Source organism: Somniosus microcephalus, unplaced genomic scaffold (assembly GCF_052327205.1).
Source record: "Somniosus microcephalus isolate GS21.2 unplaced genomic scaffold, FLI_Smic_1.0 unresolved_chr8, whole genome shotgun sequence".
NCBI lineage: Eukaryota > Metazoa > Chordata > Chondrichthyes > Squaliformes > Somniosidae > Somniosus > Somniosus microcephalus.
Window position 1 is genome coordinate 29,752,033 of NW_028225186.1, and position 19,215 is coordinate 29,771,247.

Below are 19,215 nucleotides of genomic sequence, written 5' to 3' on the forward strand. Positions count from 1 at the left end.
AAATAATACATGGAAGACGGATAATAACCGTGACTGTTCTGAGGCAAGGAAGCGAATGCTGCACCTCGGTACCGAATGATGCGCTGCTGACTGTTGAGGCAACAGCAGCGGTGTGGAAAATTGAAAGGTTGATGAGGTGCAAGCATTGTTTCGCGCGGGTGCTTTGATTGCTGGCATTTCAAACAGCCAGAAAACGCACTGGTTCCCTGACCGGGAATCGAACCCGGGCCGCGGCGGTGAAAGCGCCGAATCCTATCCACTAGACCACCAGGGAAGCTTTGAGAAGCGGCCTGCCAGCAAGCAGAACAAGGCAGTCTTTCCTCCTTGCTGCTTTGAAATTCAGGTCACTTTCACGCCAGACAAACTTTTCGTCCAAGATGACATTTTTTAGGCGACATCACAAAGGACATGTTCAGGAAACCACAGCATCAAGTGCGTGTAGGAGTCCACCTGAAATCTATTTGCTTCTGTGCTTTTCTCAGAGATACACAGTCAGAGAAATGCCGTCGGGATATTGAATAATCAGCACCAAAATATCAAGGACAATACAGAGGAAACAGTAATGCACTGCTTGAGACAAAGACTCAAACATATGCACGAACACAGATGTGTGCTCACTTTGAGTGAGTATGTCTCAGATATCCATATGATTCATGGAGGCATGCAGTACAGTGTGAGGCCATTCGGCCAATCGTGCCAGTGCTGTCCACTTGAAAGATCAGACGTGCTTTCTCCCGCTGTTATCTGCATTTCCCTGTCCTCTCTCTTTCCGCAGTGCCCCGCACAAAAGACAAACAAAAGGAGAACACTATGCTAACGAGGAATTGATGCAGGAGGTTTTTATGCAGTTCCTCACCGTTTAAAATTGTTTTAGGTTCAATCTTTCGCTGTTGATCTTTTCCAAGGAGCGCTTTATGGTGCTGCCAAAACGTTTAAAATTGGGGATGTTAAAATTCCTTCCCGTCGGGGAATTTCACCCCGGTCTCCCGCGTGACAGGCGGGGATACTCACAACGAGACTAACGAGGAAGTGAGCAATGCAATGTCTGTCAGAGTAAGAATCGAGCCTGTTACACAGGAACAGGATGCCATTCAGCCCGTCAAAGCTGTTGCACAGGAACAGGAGCAGAACATTCATACCCTTGATCCACTTGCACAGGTACAGCTAATAAATTATTTATGCTCATGTGATGTGTTTGCTATGAAATGAATTGTTAAAAGAATTAGCCTGCATTGGCCGGGAATCGAACCCGGGTCTCCCGCGTGGCAGGCGAGAATTCTACCCCTGAACCACCAATTCACGCCGATTTAATCGATTCTATTTTCTGGTAGCTACAATTTATTTTTGACTTTTGTTAATACAAGCGGGGACACTGCGTTAACATAAAAAGCAATATGCAGCAGATACTGCATCTGGAATTGTTGATTAAATGCTGGAAACACTTCGAAGGTCCTGGAAGATCTGTGGACAGAGAAACACAGGGTTAACCTCTCAGGTGCATGAGCTCTCGGTAGAGCTAAGATTTTGCACTTTTCTACGTCCCGTGGGAGTTTCCTTCCAACGTTGCTTAGCTGCTCAAAAATTACATAATTAAGAAACTAACCTTCCCCAAAAGAAAAAATAGGAGCAGGATTGGGCCATTCGGCCCCTCGAGCCCGCCATTTAAAAAGTTCGTGGCTGATGAGATCTTCGACACAACGCAACTTTGCCGCCCGTTCCCCATAACCTTTGACTCCCCTGTAGCTGAAATATATGTCTATCAGACATACAGAACCCGTTTGACGTCTTACAGTGTGGCCCGCGGGATAGTGTGGAGAAGCTGGGATTGCTTTCCTCTGGAGGCTAAGAGGAAATTTAATAGAGGCTTGCAAAATTACAATGGGTTTTGATAGAGGAAATAAAGACAAACGCTTTCCAATGGCAGGAGGGATGGTAACCAGAGGTAGAATTGTCTTATGCAGCGAATGTTAAGGCCTCATGAATATCAGGATAAGTTATCACGGCCCAGTTACTCTGTCATTCGAGTCTTGCACACGTTGCTAATGTGGCATTTTTCACACTGGCAATGAGTTGACTGATAGCCGTGCTTTAATCAGCTAAGTTTGTTAGGGAGATGCAGTCGGCAAAATAATACATGGAAGACGGATAATAACCGTGACTGTTCTGACACTGTGAGGCAAGGAAGCGAATGCTGCACCTCGGTACCGAATGATGCGCTGCTGACTGTTGAGGCAACAGCAGCGGTGTGGAAAATTGAAAGGTTAATGAGGTGCAAGCATTGTTTCGCGGGAGTGCTTTGATTGCTGGCATTTCAAACAGCCAGAAAACGCACTGGTTCTCTGACCGGGAATCGAACCCGGGCCGCGGCGGTGAAAGCGCCGAATCCTATCCACTAGACCACCAGGGAAGCTGTGAAAAGCGGCCTGCCAGCAAGCAGAACAAGGCAGTCTTTCCTCCTTGCTGCTTTGAAATTCAGGACACTTTCACGCCAGGCAAACTTTTCGTACAAGATGACATTTTTTAGGCGAGATCACAAAGGACATGTTCAGGAAACCACAGCATCAAATGCGTGTAGGCGTCCACCTGAAATCTATTTGCTTCTGTGCTTTTCTCAGAGATACACAGTCAGTGAAAAGTCGTCGGGATATTGAATAATCAGCACCAAAATATCAAGGACAATACAGAGGAAACAGTAATGCACTGCTTGAGACAAAGACTCAAACATATGCACGAACGCAGATGTGTGCTCACTTTGTGTGAGTATGTCTCAGATATCCATATGATTCATGGAGGCGTGCAGTACAGTGTGAGGCCATTCGGCCAATCGTGCCAGTGCTGTCCACTTGAAAGATCAGACGTGCTTTCTCCCGCTGTTATCTGCATTTCCCTGTCCTCTCTCGTTCCGCAGTGCCCCGCACAAAAGACAAACAGAAGGAGAACACTATGCTAACGAGGAATTGATGCAGGAGGTTTTTATGCAGTTCCTCACCGTTTAAAATTGTTTTAGGTTCAATCTTTCGCTGTTGATCTTTTCCAAGGAGCGCTTTAAGGTGCTGCCAAAACGTTTAAAATTGGGGATGTTAAAATTCCTTCCCGTCGGGGAATTTCACCCCGGTCTCCCGCGTGACAGGCGGGGATACTCACAACGAGACTAACGAGGAAGTGAGCAATGCAATGTCTGTCAGAGTAAGAATCGAGCCTGTTACACAGGAACAGGATGCCATTCAGCCCCTCAAAGCTGTTGCACAGGAACAGGAGCTGAACATTCATACCCTTGATCCACTTGCACAGGTACAGCTAATAAATTATTTATGCTCATGTGATGTGTTTGCTATGAAATGAATTGTTAAATAAATTAGCCTGCATTGGCCAGGAATCGAACCCGGGTTCCCGCGTGGCAGGCGAGAATTCTACCCCTGAACCACCAATGCACGCCGACTTAATCGATTCTATTTTCTGGTAGCTACAATTTATTTTTGACTTTTGTTAATACAAGCGGGGACACTGCGTTAACATAAAAAGCAATATGTAGCAGATACTGCATCTGGAATTGTTGATTAAATGCTGGAAACACTTCGAAGGTCCTGGAAGATCTGTGGACAGAGAAACACAGGGTTAACCTCTCAGGTGCATGAGCTCTCGGTAGAGCTAAGATTTTGCACTTTTCTACGTCCCGTGGGAGTTTCCTTCCAACGTTGTTTAGCTGCTCAAAAATTACATAATTAAGAAACTAACCTTCCCCAAAAGAAAAAATAGGAGCAGGATTGGGCCATTCGGCCCCTCGAGCCCGCCATTTAAAAAGTTCGTGGCTGATGAGATCTTCGACACAACGCAACTTTGCCGCCCGTTCCCCATAACCTTTGACTCCCCTGTAGCTGAAATATATGTCTATCAGACGTACAGAACCCTTTTGACGTCTTACAGTGTGGCCCGAGGGATAGTGTGGAGAAGCTGGGATGGCTTTCCTCTGGAGGCTAAGAGGAAATTTAATAGAGGCTTGCAAAATTACAATGGGTTTTGATAGAGGAAATAAAGACAAACGCTTTCCAATGGCAGGAGGGATGGTAACCAGAGTTAGAATTGTCTTATGCAGCGAATGTTAAGGCCTCATGAATATCAGGATAAGTTATCACGGCCCAGTTACTCTGTCATTCGAGTCTTGCACACGTTGCTAATGTGGCATTTTTCACACTGGCAATGAGTTGACTGATAGCCGTGCTGTGATCAGCTAAGTTTGTTAGGGAGATGCAGTCGGCAAAATAATACATGGAAGACGGATAATAACCGTGACTGTTCTGACACTGCGAGGCAAGGAAGCGAATGCTGCACCTCGGTACCGAATGATGCGCTGCTGACTGTTGAGGCAACAGCAGCGGTGTGGAAAATTGAAAGGTTGATGAGGTGCAAGTATTGTTTCGCGCGGGTGCTTTGATTGCTGGCATTTCAAACAGCCAGAAAACGCACTGGTTCCCTGACCGGGAATGGAACCCGGGCCGCGGCGGTGAAAGCGCCGAATCCTATCCACTAGACCACCAGGGAAGCTGTGAGAAGTGGCCTGCCAGCAAGCAGAACAAGGCAGTCTTTCCTCCTTGCTGCTTTGAAATTCAGGTCACTTTCACGCCAGGCAAACTTTTCGGACAAGATGACATTTTTTAGGCGAGATCACAAAGGACATGTTCAGGAAACCACAGCATCAAGTGCGTGTAGGCGTCCACCTGAAATCTATTTGCTTCTTTGCTTTTCTCAGAGATACACAGTCAGAGAAAAGCCGTCGGGATATTGAATAATCAGCACCAAAATATCAAGGACAATACAGAGGAAACAGTAATGCACTGCTTGAGACAAAGACTCAAACATATGCACGAACACAGATGTGTGCTCACTTTGTGTGAGTATGTCTCAGATATCCATATGATTCATGGAGGCGTGCAGTACAGTGTGAGGCCATTCGGCCAATCGTGCCAGTGCTGTCCACTTGAAAGATCAGACGTGATTTCTCCCGCTGTTATCTGCATTTCCCTGTCCTCTCTCGTTCCGCAGTGCCCCGCACAAAAGACAAACAGAAGGAGAACACTATGCTAACGAGGAATTGATGCAGGAGGTTTTTATGCAGTTCCTCACCGTTTAAAATTGTTTTAGGTTCAATCTTTCGCTGTTGATCTTTTCCAAGGAGCGCTTTAAGGTGCTGCCAAAACGTTTAAAATTGGGGATGTTAAAATTCCTTCCCGTCGGGGAATTTCACCCCGGTCTCCCGCGTGACAGGCGGGGATACTCACAACGAGACAGTGAGCAATGCAATGTCTGTCAGAGTAAGAATCGAGCCTGTTACACAGGAACAGGATGCCATTCAGCCCCTCAAAGCTGTTGCACAGGAACAGGAGCTGAACATTCATACCCTTGATCCACTTGCACAGGTACAGCTAATAAATTATTTATGCTCATGTGATGTGTTTGCTATGAAATGAATTGTTAAATAAATTAGCCTGCATTGGCCAGGAATCGAACCCGGGTTCCCGCGTGGCAGGCGAGAATTCTACCCCTGAACCACCAATGCACGCCGACTTAATCGATTCTATTTTCTGGTAGCTACAATTTATTTTTGACTTTTGTTAATACAAGCGGGGACACTGCGTTAACATAAAAAGCAATATGCAGCAGATACTGCATCTGGAATTGTTGATTAAATGCTGGAAACACTTCGAAGGTCCTGGAAGATCTGTGGACAGAGAAACACAGGGTTAACCTCTCAGGTGCATGAGCTCTCGGTAGAGCTAAGATTTTGCACTTTTCTACGTCCCGTGGGAGTTTCCTTCCAACGTTGTTTAGCTGCTCAAAAATTACATAATTAAGAAACTAACCTTCCCCAAAAGAAAAAATAGGAGCAGGATTGGGCCATTCGGCCCCTCGAGCCCGCCATTTAAAAAGTTCGTGGCTGATGAGATCTTCGACACAACGCAACTTTGCCGCCCGTTCCCCATAACCTTTGACTCCCCTGTAGCTGAAATATATGTCTATCAGACATACAGAACCCGTTTGACGTCTTACAGTGTGGCCCGAGGGATAGTGTGGAGAAGCTGGGATTGCTTTCCTCTGGAGGCTAAGAGGAAATTTAATAGAGGCTTGCAAAATTACAATAGGTTTTGATAGAGGAAATAAAGACAACCGCTTTCCAATGGCAGGAGGGATGGTAACCAGAGGTAGAATTGTCTTATGCAGCGAATGTTAAGGCCTCATGAATATCAGGATAAGTTATCACGGCCCAGTTACTCTGTCATTCGAGTCTTGCACACGTTGCTAATGTGGCATTTTTCACACTGGCAATGAGTTGACTGATAGCCGTGCTGTGAACAGCTAAGTTTGTTATGGAGATGCAGTCGGCAAAATAATACATGGAAGACGGATAATAGCCGTGACTGTTCTGAGGCAAGAAAGCGAATGCTGCACCTCGGTACCGAATGATGCGCTGCTGACTGTTGAGGCAACAGCAGCGGTGTGGAAAATTGAAAGGTTGATGAGGTGCAAGCATTGTTTCGCGCGGGTGCTTTGATTGCTGGCATTTCAAACAGCCAGAAAATGCACTGGTTCCCTGACCGGGAATCGATCCCGGGCCGCGGCGGTGAAAGCGCCGAATCCTATCCACTAGACCACCAGGAAAGCTGTGAAAAGCGGCCTGCCAGCAAGCAGAACAAGGCAGTCTTTCCTCCTTGCTGCTTTGAAATTCAGGTCACTTTCACGCCAGGCAAACTTTTCGTCCAAGATGACATTTTTTAGGCGACATCACAAAGGACATGTTCAGGAAACCACAGCATCAAGTGCGTGTAGGAGTCCACCTGAAATCTATTTGCTTCTGTGCTTTTCTCAGAGATACACAGTCAGAGAAAAGCCGTCGGGATATTGAATAATCAGCACCAAAATATCAAGGACAATACAGAGGAAACAGTAATGCACTGCTTGAGACAAAGACTCAAACATATGCACGAACACAGATGTGTGCTCACTTTGTGTGATTATGTCTCAGATATCCATATGATTCATGGAGGCGTGCAGTACAGTGTGAGGCCATTCGGCCAATCGTGCCAGTGCTGTCCACTTGAAAGATCAGACGTGCTTTCTCCCGCTGTTATCTGCATTTCCCTGTCCTCTCTCGTTCCGCAGTGCCCCGCACAAAAGACAAACAGAAGGAGAACACTGTGCTAACGAGGAATTGATGCAGGTGGTTTTTATGCAGTTCCTCACCGTTTAAAATTGTTTTAGGTTCAATCTTTCGCTGTTGATCTTTTCCAAGGAGCGCTTTATGGTGCTGCCAAAACGTTTAAAATTGGGGATGTTAAAATTCCTTCCCGTCGAGGAATTTCACCCCGGTCTCCCGCGTGACAGGCGGGGATACTCACAACGAGACTAACGAGGAAGTGAGCAATGCAATGTCTGTCAGAGTAAGAATCGAGCCTGTTACACAGGAACAGGATGCCATTCAGCCCCTCAAAGCTGTTGCACAGGAACAGGAGCAGAACATTCATACCCTTGATCCGCTTGCACAGGTACAGCTAATAAATTATTTATGCTCATGTGATGTGTTTGCTATGAAATGAATTGTTAAAAAAATTAGCCTGCATTGGCCGGGAATCGAACCCGGGTCTCCCGCGTGGCAGGCGAGAATTCTACCCCTGAACCACCAATGCACGCCGACTTAATCGATTCTATTTTCTGGTAGCTACAATTTATTTTTGACTTTTGTTAATACAAGCGGGGACACTGCGTTAACATAAAAAGCAATATGCAGCAGATACTGCATCTGGAATTGTTGATTAAATGCTGGAAACACTTCGAAGGTCCTGGAAGATCTGTGGACAGAGAAACACAGGGTTAACCTCTCAGGTGCATGAGCTCTCGGTAGAGCTAAGATTTTGCACTTTTCTACGTCCCGTGGGAGTTTCCTTCCAACGTTGCTTAGCTGCTCAAAAATTACATAATTAAGAAACTAACCTTCCCCAAAAGAAAAAATAGGAGCAGGATTGGGCCATTCGGCCCCTCGAGCCCGCCATTTAAAAAGTTCGTGGCTGATGAGATCTTCGACACAACGCAACTTTGCCGCCCGTTCCCCATAACCTTTGACTCCCCTGTAGCTGAAATATATGTCTATCAGACATACAGAACCCGTTTGACGTCTTACAGTGTGGCCCGAGGGATAGTGTGGAGAAGCTGGGATTGCTTTCCTCTGGAGGCTAAGAGGAAATTTAATAGAGGCTTGCAAAATTACAATGGGTTTTGATAGAGGAAATAAAGACAACCGCTTTCCAATGGCAGGAGGTATGGTAACCAGAGGTAGAATTGTCTTATGCAGCGAATGTTAAGGCCTCATGAATATCAGGATAAGTTATCACGGCCCAGTTACTCTGTCATTCGAGTCTTGCACACGTTGCTAATGTGGCATTTTTCACACTGGCAATGAGTTGACTGATAGCCGTGCTGTGAACAGCTAAGTTTGTTAGGGAGATGCAGTCGGCAAAATAATACATGGAAGACGGATAATAACCGTGACTGTTCTGAGGCAAGGAAGCGAATGCTGCACCTCGGTACCGAATGATGCGCTGCTGACTGTTGAGGCAACAGCAGCGGTGTGGAAAATTGAAAGGTTGATGAGGTGCAAGCATTGTTTCGCGCGGGTGCTTTGATTGCTGGCATTTCAAACAGCCAGAAAACGCACTGGTTCCCTGACCGGGAATCGAACCCGGGCCGCGGCGGTGAAAGCGCCGAATCCTATCCACTAGACCACCAGGGAAGCTTTGAGAAGCGGCCTGCCAGCAAGCAGAACAAGGCAGTCTTTCCTCCTTGCTGCTTTGAAATTCAGGTCACTTTCACGCCAGGCAAACTTTTCGTCCAAGATGACATTTTTTAGGCGACATCACAAAGGACATGTTCAGGAAACCACAGCATCAAGTGCGTGTAGGAGTCCACCTGAAATCTATTTGCTTCTGTGCTTTTCTCAGAGATACACAGTCAGAGAAATGCCGTCGGGATATTGAATAATCAGCACCAAAATATCAAGGACAATACAGAGGAAACAGTAATGCACTGCTTGAGACAAAGACTCAAACATATGCACGAACACAGATGTGTGCTCACTTTGAGTGAGTATGTCTCAGATATCCATATGATTCATGGAGGCGTGCAGTACAGTGTGAGGCCATTCGGCCAATCGTGCCAGTGCTGTCCACTTGAAAGATCAGACGTGCTTTCTCCCGCTGTTATCTGCATTTCCCTGTCCTCTCTCTTTCCGCAGTGCCCCGCACAAAAGACAAACAAAAGGAGAACACTATGCTAACGAGGAATTGATGCAGGAGGTTTTTATGCAGTTCCTCACCGTTTAAAATTGTTTTAGGTTCAATCTTTCGCTGTTGATCTTTTCCAAGGAGCGCTTTATGGTGCTGCCAAAACGTTTAAAATTGGGGATGTTAAAATTCCTTCCCGTCGGGGAATTTCACCCCGGTCTCCCGCGTGACAGGCGGGGATACTCACAACGAGACTAACGAGGAAGTGAGCAATGCAATGTCTGTCAGAGTAAGAATCGAGCCTGTTACACAGGAACAGGATGCCATTCAGCCCGTCAAAGCTGTTGCACAGGAACAGGAGCAGAACATTCATACCCTTGATCCACTTGCACAGGTACAGCTAATAAATTATTTATGCTCATGTGATGTGTTTGCTATGAAATGAATTGTTAAAAGAATTAGCCTGCATTGGCCGGGAATCGAACCCGGGTCTCCCGCGTGGCAGGCGAGAATTCTACCCCTGAACCACCAATTCACGCCGACTTAATCGATTCTATTTTCTGGTAGCTACAATTTATTTTTGACTTTTGTTAATACAAGCGGGGACACTGCGTTAACATAAAAAGCAATATGCAGCAGATACTGCATCTGGAATTGTTGATTAAATGCTGGAAACACTTCGAAGGTCCTGGAAGATCTGTGGACAGAGAAACACAGGGTTAACCTCTCAGGTGCATGAGCTCTCGGTAGAGCTAAGATTTTGCACTTTTCTACGTCCCGTGGGAGTTTCCTTCCAACGTTGCTTAGCTGCTCAAAAATTACATAATTAAGAAACTAACCTTCCCCAAAAGAAAAAATAGGAGCAGGATTGGGCCATTCGGCCCCTCGAGCCCGCCATTTAAAAAGTTCGTGGCTGATGAGATCTTCGACACAACGCAACTTTGCCGCCCGTTCCCCATAACCTTTGACTCCCCTGTAGCTGAAATATATGTCTATCAGACATACAGAACCCGTTTGACGTCTTACAGTGTGGCCCGAGGGATAGTGTGGAGAAGCTGGGATTGCTTTCCTCTGGAGGCTAAGAGGAAATTTAATAGAGGCTTGCAAAATTACAATGGGTTTTGATAGAGGAAATAAAGACAAACGCTTTCCAATGGCAGGAGGGATGGTAACCAGAGGTAGAATTGTCTTATGCAGCGAATGTTAAGGCCTCATGAATATCAGGATAAGTTATCACGGCCCAGTTACTCTGTCATTCGAGTCTTGCACACGTTGCTAATGTGGCATTTTTCACACTGGCAATGAGTTGACTGATAGCCGTGCTTTAATCAGCTAAGTTTGTTAGGGAGATGCAGTCGGCAAAATAATACATGGAAGACGGATAATAACCGTGACTGTTCTGACACTGTGAGGCAAGGAAGCGAATGCTGCACCTCGGTACCGAATGATGCGCTGCTGACTGTTGAGGCAACAGCAGCGGTGTGGAAAATTGAAAGGTTAATGAGGTGCAAGCATTGTTTCGCGGGAGTGCTTTGATTGCTGGCATTTCAAACAGCCAGAAAACGCACTGGTTCTCTGACCGGGAATCGAACCCGGGCCGCGGCGGTGAAAGCGCCGAATCCTATCCACTAGACCACCAGGGAAGCTGTGAAAAGCGGCCTGCCAGCAAGCAGAACAAGGCAGTCTTTCCTCCTTGCTGCTTTGAAATTCAGGACACTTTCACGCCAGGCAAACTTTTCGGACAAGATGACATTTTTTAGGCGAGATCACAAAGGACATGTTCAGGAAACCACAGCATCAAGTGCGTGTAGGCGTCCACCTGAAATCTATTTGCTTCTGTGCTTTTCTCAGAGATACACAGTCAGTGAAAAGTCGTCGGGATATTGAATAATCAGCACCAAAATATCAAGGACAATACAGAGGAAACAGTAATGCACTGCTTGAGACAAAGACTCAAACATATGCACGAACGCAGATGTGTGCTCACTTTGTGTGAGTATGTCTCAGATATCCATATGATTCATGGAGGCGTGCAGTACAGTGTGAGGCCATTCGGCCAATCGTGCCAGTGATGTCCACTTGAAATATCAGACGTGCTTTCTCCCGCTGTTATCTGCATTTCCCTGTCCTCTCTCGTTCCGCAGTGCCCCGCACAAAAGACAAACAGAAGGAGAACACTATGCTAACGAGGAATTGATGCAGGAGGTTTTTATGCAGTTCCTCACCGTTTAAAATTGTTTTAGGTTCAATCTTTCGCTGTTGATCTTTTCCAAGGAGCGCTTTAAGGTGCTGCCAAAACGTTTAAAATTGGGGATGTTAAAATTCCTTCCCGTCGGGGAATTTCACCCCGGTCTCCCGCGTGACAGGCGGGGATACTCACAACGAGGAAGTGAGCAATGTAATGTCTGTCAGAGTAAGAATCGAGCCTGTTACACAGGAACAGGATGCCATTCAGCCCCTCAAAGCTGTTGCACAGGAACAGGAGCTGAACATTCATACCCTTGATCCACTTGCACAGGTACAGCTAATAAATTATTTATGCTCATGTGATGTGTTTGCTATGAAATGAATTGTTAAATAAATTAGCCTGCATTGGTCAGGAATCGAACCCGGGTTCCCGCGTGGCAGGCGAGAATTCTACCCCTGAACCACCAATGCACGCCGACTTAATCGATTCTATTTTCTGGTAGCTACAATTTATTTTTGACTTTTGTTAATACAAGCGGGGACACTGCGTTAACATAAAAAGCAATATGCAGCAGATACTGCATCTGGAATTGTTGATTAAATGCTGGAAACACTTCGAAGGTCCTGGAAGATCTGTGGACAGAGAAACACAGGGTTAACCTCTCAGGTGCATGAGCTCTCGGTAGAGCTAAGATTTTGCACTTTTCTACGTCCCGTGGGAGTTTCCTTCCAACGTTGTTTAGCTGCTCAAAAATTACATAATTAAGAAACTAACCTTCCCCAAAAGAAAAAATAGGAGCAGGATTGGGCCATTCGGCCCCTCGAGCCCGCCATTTAAAAAGTTCGTGGCTGATGAGATCTTCGACACAACGCAACTTTGCCGCCCGTTCCCCATAACCTTTGACTCCCCTGTAGCTGAAATATATGTCTATCAGACGTACAGAACCCTTTTGACGTCTTACAGTGTGGCCCGAGGGATAGTGTGGAGAAGCTGGGATGGCTTTCCTCTGGAGGCTAAGAGGAAATTTAATAGAGGCTTGCAAAATTACAATGGGTTTTGATAGAGGAAATAAAGACAAACGCTTTCCAATGGCAGGAGGGATGGTAACCAGAGTTAGAATTGTCTTATGCAGCGAATGTTAAGGCCTCATGAATATCAGGATAAGTTATCACGGCCCAGTTACTCTGTCATTCGAGTCTTGCACACGTTGCTAATGTGGCATTTTTCACACTGGCAATGAGTTGACTGATAGCCGTGCTGTGATCAGCTAAGTTTGTTAGGGAGATGCAGTCGGCAAAATAATACATGGAAGACGGATAATAACCGTGACTGTTCTGACACTGCGAGGCAAGGAAGCGAATGCTGCACCTCGGTACCGAATGATGCGCTGCTGACTGTTGAGGCAACAGCAGCGGTGTGGAAAATTGAAAGGTTGATGAGGTGCAAGTATTGTTTCGCGCGGGTGCTTTGATTGCTGGCATTTCAAACAGCCAGAAAACGCACTGGTTCCCTGACCGGGAATGGAACCCGGGCCGCGGCGGTGAAAGCGCCGAATCCTATCCACTAGACCACCAGGGAAGCTGTGAGAAGTGGCCTGCCAGCAAGCAGAACAAGGCAGTCTTTCCTCCTTGCTGCTTTGAAATTCAGGTCACTTTCACGCCAGGCAAACTTTTCGGACAAGATGACATTTTTTAGGCGAGATCACAAAGGACATGTTCAGGAAACCACAGCATCAAGTGCGTGTAGGCGTCCACCTGAAATCTATTTGCTTCTTTGCTTTTCTCAGAGATACACAGTCAGAGAAAAGCCGTCGGGATATTGAATAATCAGCACCAAAATATCAAGGACAATACAGAGGAAACAGTAATGCACTGCTTGAGACAAAGACTCAAACATATGCACGAACACAGATGTGTGCTCACTTTGTGTGAGTATGTCTCAGATATCCATATGATTCATGGAGGCGTGCAGTACAGTGTGAGGCCATTCGGCCAATCGTGCCAGTGCTGTCCACTTGAAAGATCAGACGTGATTTCTCCCGCTGTTATCTGCATTTCCCTGTCCTCTCTCGTTCCGCAGTGCCCCGCACAAAAGACAAACAGAAGGAGAACACTATGCTAACGAGGAATTGATGCAGGAGGTTTTTATGCAGTTCCTCACCGTTTAAAATTGTTTTAGGTTCAATCTTTCGCTGTTGATCTTTTCCAAGGAGCGCTTTAAGGTGCTGCCAAAACGTTTAAAATTGGGGATGTTAAAATTCCTTCCCGTCGGGGAATTTCACCCCGGTCTCCCGCGTGACAGGCGGGGATACTCACAACGAGACTAACGAGGAAGTGAGCAATGCAATGTCTGTCAGAGTAAGAATCGAGCCTGTTACACAGGAACAGGATGCCATTACAGCCCCTCAAAGCTGTTGCACAGGAACAGGAGCTGAACATTCATACCCTTGATCCACTTGCACAGGTACAGCTAATAAATTATTTATGCTCATGTGATGTGTTTGCTATGAAATGAATTGTTAAATAAATTAGCCTGCATTGGCCAGGAATCGAACCCGGGTTCCCGCGTGGCAGGCGAGAATTCTACCCCTGAACCACCAATGCACGCCGACTTAATCGATTCTATTTTCTGGTAGCTACAATTTATTTTTGACTTTTGTTAATACAAGCGGGGACACTGCGTTAACATAAAAAGCAATATGCAGCAGATACTGCATCTGGAATTGTTCATTAAATGCTGGAAACACTTCGAAGGTCCTGGAAGATCTGTGGACAGAGAAACACAGGGTTAACCTCTCAGGTGCATGAGCTCTCGGTAGAGCTAAGATTTTGCACTTTTCTACGTCCCGTGGGAGTTTCCTTCCAACGTTGTTTAGCTGCTCAAAAATTACATAATTAAGAAACTAACCTTCCCCAAAAGAAAAAATAGGAGCAGGATTGGGCCATTCGGCCCCTCGAGCCCGCCATTTAAAAAGTTCGTGGCTGATGAGATCTTCGACACAACGCAACTTTGCTGCCCGTTCCCCATAACCTTTGACTCCCCTGTAGCTGAAATATATGTCTATCAGACATACAGACCCCGTTTGACATCTTACAGTGTGGCCCGAGGGATAGTGTGGAGAAGCTGGGATTGCTTTCCTCTGGAGGCTAAGAGGAAATTTAATAGAGGCTTGCAAAATTACAATGGGTTTTGATAGAGGAAATAAAGACAAACGCTTTCCAATGGCAGGAGGGATGGTAACCAGAGGTAGAATTGTCTTATGCAGCGAATGTTAAGGCCTCATGAATATCAGGATAAGTTATCACGGCCCAGTTACTCTGTCATTCGAGTCTTGCACACGTTGCTCATGTGGCATTTTTCACACTGGCAATGAGTTGACTGATAGCCGTGCTGTGATCAGCTAAGTTTGTTAGGGAGATGCAGTCGGCAAAATAATACATGGAAGACGGATAATAACCGTGACTGTTCTGACACTGCGAGGCAAGGAAGCGAATGCTGCACCTCGGTACCGAATGATGCGCTGCTGACTGTTGAGGCAACAGCAGCGATGTGGAAAATTGAAAGGTTGATGAGGTGCAAGCATTGTTTCGCGCGGGTGCTTTGATTGCTGGCATTTCAAACAGCCAGAAAACGCACTGGTTCCCTGACCGGGAATCGAACCCGGGCCGCGGCGCTGAAAGCGCCGAATCCTATCCACTAGACCACCAGGGAAGCTGTGAGAAGCGGCCTGCCAGCAAGCAGAACAAGGCAGTCTTTCCTCCTTGCTGCTTTGAAATTCAGGGCACTTTCACGCCAGGCAAACTTTTCGTACAAGATGACATTTTTTAGGCGAGATCACAAAGGACATGTTCAGGAAACCACAGCATCAAGTGCGTGTAGGCGTCCACCTGAAATCTATTTGCTTCTGTGCTTTTCTCAGAGATACACAGTCAGAGAAAAGCCGTCGGGATATTGAATAATCAGCACCAAAATATCAAGGACAATACAGAGGAAACAGTAATGCACTGCTTGAGACAAAGACTCAAACATATGCACGAACACAGATGTGTGCTCACTTTGTGTGAGTATGTCTCAGATATCCATATGATTCATGGAGGCGTGCAGTACAGTGTGAGGCCATTCGGCCAATCGTGCCAGTGCTGTCCACTTGAAAGATCAGACGTGCTTTCTCCCGCTGTTACATAGATACATAGATACATAGAAGATAGGAGCAGGAGTAGGCCATTCGGCCCTTCGTGCCTGCTCCGCCATTCGATGAGATCATGGCTGATCTTTTAATTCAGTATCCCGTCCCCGCCTTCTCTCCGTAACCCTTAACCCCTTTTGCCCGTAGAAATATATCTAATTCCCTCTTAAATATATTTAATGAGCTGGCGTACACTGCCCTCTGTGGCAATGAGTTCCACAGGTTCACCACTCTCTGAGTGAAGAAATTCCCCCTCATCTCTGTCCTAAATGGTTTAGCCCTTATCCTCAAATTATGTCCTCTAGTTCTGTTCTCACCCGCCAAGGGAAACATTCCTTCTGCATCCAGTCTGTCTAGACCTGTCAGAATTTTATACACTTCTATGAGGTCCCCTCTCAATCTTCTAAACTCCAGTGTGTACATCCCTAAACTACATAGTCTCTCCTCATAGGTCATTCCCGCCATTCCTGGTATCAGCCTGGTGAATCGCCGCTGCACCCCCTCCATGGCAAGAACATCCTTCCTCAGATGAGGCGACCAAAACTGTACACAGTACTCGAGGTGTGGTCTCACCAGTGCCCTGTACAGCTGCAGCAAGGTATCCCTGTTCCTGTATTCTAACCCTTTTGCTATGAAGGCCAGCATACCGTTTGCCTTCTTGACCGCCTGTTGCACCTGCATGCTCGCCTTCAGTGACTGGTGTACAAGAACACCCAGGTCTCTCTGTACTTCCCCCTCTCCCAATCTATTGCCATTTAAATAATAATTTGCCCTCCCGTTCCTGCACCCAAGGTGGATAACTTCGCACTTGTCCACATTATAGTGCATCTGCCATTTATCCGCCCAATCGCCCAGTCTGTCCAAATCGCTCTGGAGCTTCCTGGTCTCTTCCTCTGAGCCCACCCCCCCTCCTAGTTTAGTGTCGTCTGCAAATTTGGAAATGCTGCATCCGACTCCCTGATCCAGGTCATTAATGTAAATTGTGAACAGCTGGGGGCCCAGGACAGATCCCTGTGGTACCCCACTTGTTACTGCCTGCCATTCAGAAAATGAGCCGTTTATTCCAACTCTCTGTTTTCTATCTGACAGCCAGTTCCCTATCCACGCCAAAACTTTCCCCTTTATCCCATGAGCCTCAATTTTCCATGCTAATCTTTTATGTGGGACCTTATCGAAGGCCTTTTGGAAGTCCAGGTACACCACATCTACTGGCTCTCCCCCATCTATTCTACCAGTTACTCCCTCAAAAAATTCCAATAGATTAGTCAAGCACGATTTACCCTTTGTAAATCCATGTTGACTCTGTCCTATCCTGTCCCCATTTGCTAAGTGCTCCGCTATTTCATCCTTAATGATGGACTCCAGCATTTTGCCCACAACTGATGTAAGGCTTACAGGTCTGTAATTACCTGCTTTTTCCCTACCCCCCTTTTTGAATAGTGGGGTAACTTTAGCTACCCTCCAATCCATCGGCACTGTTCCCGAGTCTAATGAATTCTGAAAAATCATCCTTAGTGCATCCGCTATCTCTAGGGCCACCTCCTTCAGTACCCTAGGATGCATGTTATCAGGCCCTGGGGATTTGTCCACCTTCAATCCCTTTAGCTTCCTTAACACCATATCCTTAGAGATATTGATTTGCGTCAGTTCCTCCTTTGCCAATGTCCCTATTTTTCCCGATATCCCAGGGAGGTTTTTTGTGTCTTCCTTCGTAAAGACTGACCCAAAGTATGCATTTAGTTGATCTGCCATTTCCTTATTTCCCATTATATATTCCCCCGTATCTGACTGCAATGGACCAACTTTGGTTTTCACCAGTCTTTTCCTTTTGATATACTTATAAAAGCTTTTGGAGTTAGTTTTTATATTTTCCGCCAGCTTGTTTTCGTAAGCTATTTTGCCCCTCTTGATTATGCCCTTTGCCCTCCTTTGCTCTATCTTAAACTGTTCCCAATCTTCCGCTCTGGCGCTTTTTTTGGCTATTTTATACGCCCTATCTTTGGATTTTATGCTGTCTCTAATTTCCCCTGTTATCCACGGTTGAGTCACCTTTTTAGATTTCCTTTTATGCCAGATTGGTATAAACAATTTTTGCAATTTTGTCATTCTATCTTTAAATGTTTGCCATTGTTTATCTACCTCCAGTCCTCCCAGGAACGTTGTCCAATCAGACCTACTCAGTTCCCGTCTCATGGCATCATAATTCCCCTTGTTTAAATTCAGGACCTTAGTCTCTGAGTCAATTTCTTCGCTCTCCATTTCGAGTGAGAAATCGATCATGTTATGATCGCTCTGACCCAAGGGTCCCCGTACAACAAGATTACTGATTAGTCCCTTCTCATTGCACAGTACCCAGTCCAATATAGCCTGTTATCTGCATTTCCCTGTCCTCTCTCGTTCCGCAGTGCCCCGCACAAAAGACAAACAGAAGGAGAACACTATGCTAACGAGGAATTGATGCCAGAGGTTTTTATGCAGTTCCTCACCGTTTAAAATTGTTTAAGTTCAATCTTTCGCTGTTGATCTTTTCCAAGGAGCGCTTTAAGGTGCTGCCAAAACGTTTAAAATTGGGGATGTTAAAATTCCTTCCCGTCGGGGAATTTCACCCCGGTCTCCCGCTTGACAGGCGGGGATACTCACAACGAGACGAACGAGGAAGTGAGCAATGCAATGTCTGGTCAGAGTAAGAATCGAGCCTGTTACACAGGAACAGGATGCCATTCAGCCCCTCAAAGCTGTTGCACAGGAACAGGAGCTGAACATTCATACCCTTGATCCACTTGCACAGGTACAGCTAATAAATTATTTATGCTCATGTGATGTGTTTGCTATGAAATGAATTGTTAAAAAAATTAGCCTGCATTGGCCGGGAATCGAACCCGGGTCTCTCGCGTGGCAGGCGAGAATTCTACCCCTGAACCACCAATGCACGCCGACTTAATAGGTTCTATTTTCTGGTAGCTACAATTTATTTTTGACTTTTGTTAATACAAGCGGGGACACTGCGTTAACATAAAAAGCAATATGCAGCAGATACTGCATCTGGAATTGTTGATTAAATGCTGGAAACACTTCGAAGGTCCTGGAAGATCTGTGGACAGAGAAACACAGGGTTAACCTCTCAGGTGCATGAGCACTCGGTAGAGCTAAGATTTTGCACTTTTCTACGTCCCGTGGGAGTTTCCTTCCAACGTTGTTTAGCTGCTCAAAAATTACATAATTAAGAAACTAATCTTCCCCAAAAGAAAAAATAGGAGCAGGATTGGGCCATTCAGCCCCTCGAGCCCGCCATTTAAAAAGTTCGTGGCTGATGAGATCTTCGACACAACGCAACTTTGCCGCCCATTCCCCATAACCTTTGACTCCCCTGTAGCTGAAATATATGTCTATCAGACATACAGAACCCGTTTGACGTCTTACAGTGTGGCCCGAGGGATAGTGTGGAGAAGCTGGGATTGCTTTCCTCTGGAGGCTAAGAGGAAATTTAATAGAGGCTTGCAAAATTACAATGGGTTTTGATAGAGGAAATAAAGACAAACGCTTTCCAATGGCAGGAGGGATGGTAACCAGAG

General features: G+C 46.0%; 4 non-coding genes across 4 annotated transcripts; all 4 read right to left on the reverse strand.

Moving 5' to 3' along the window:
* Positions 1–202: 202 nt before the first annotated feature.
* On the reverse strand, positions 203–274 carry trnae-uuc (transfer RNA glutamic acid (anticodon UUC)). The gene has a single exon. It is a non-coding gene; the product is annotated as a tRNA-Glu (tRNA).
* Positions 275–7,608: 7,334 nt separating this feature from the next.
* Positions 7,609–7,679, reverse strand: trnag-gcc (transfer RNA glycine (anticodon GCC)). Its single transcript has one exon. It is a non-coding gene; the product is annotated as a tRNA-Gly (tRNA).
* Positions 7,680–8,707: 1,028 nt separating this feature from the next.
* trnae-uuc (transfer RNA glutamic acid (anticodon UUC)) lies at positions 8,708–8,779 on the reverse strand. The gene has a single exon. It is a non-coding gene; the product is annotated as a tRNA-Glu (tRNA).
* Positions 8,780–18,501: 9,722 nt separating this feature from the next.
* trnag-gcc (transfer RNA glycine (anticodon GCC)) lies at positions 18,502–18,572 on the reverse strand. Its single transcript has one exon. It is a non-coding gene; the product is annotated as a tRNA-Gly (tRNA).
* Between the last annotated feature and the right edge of the window lie 643 nt (positions 18,573–19,215).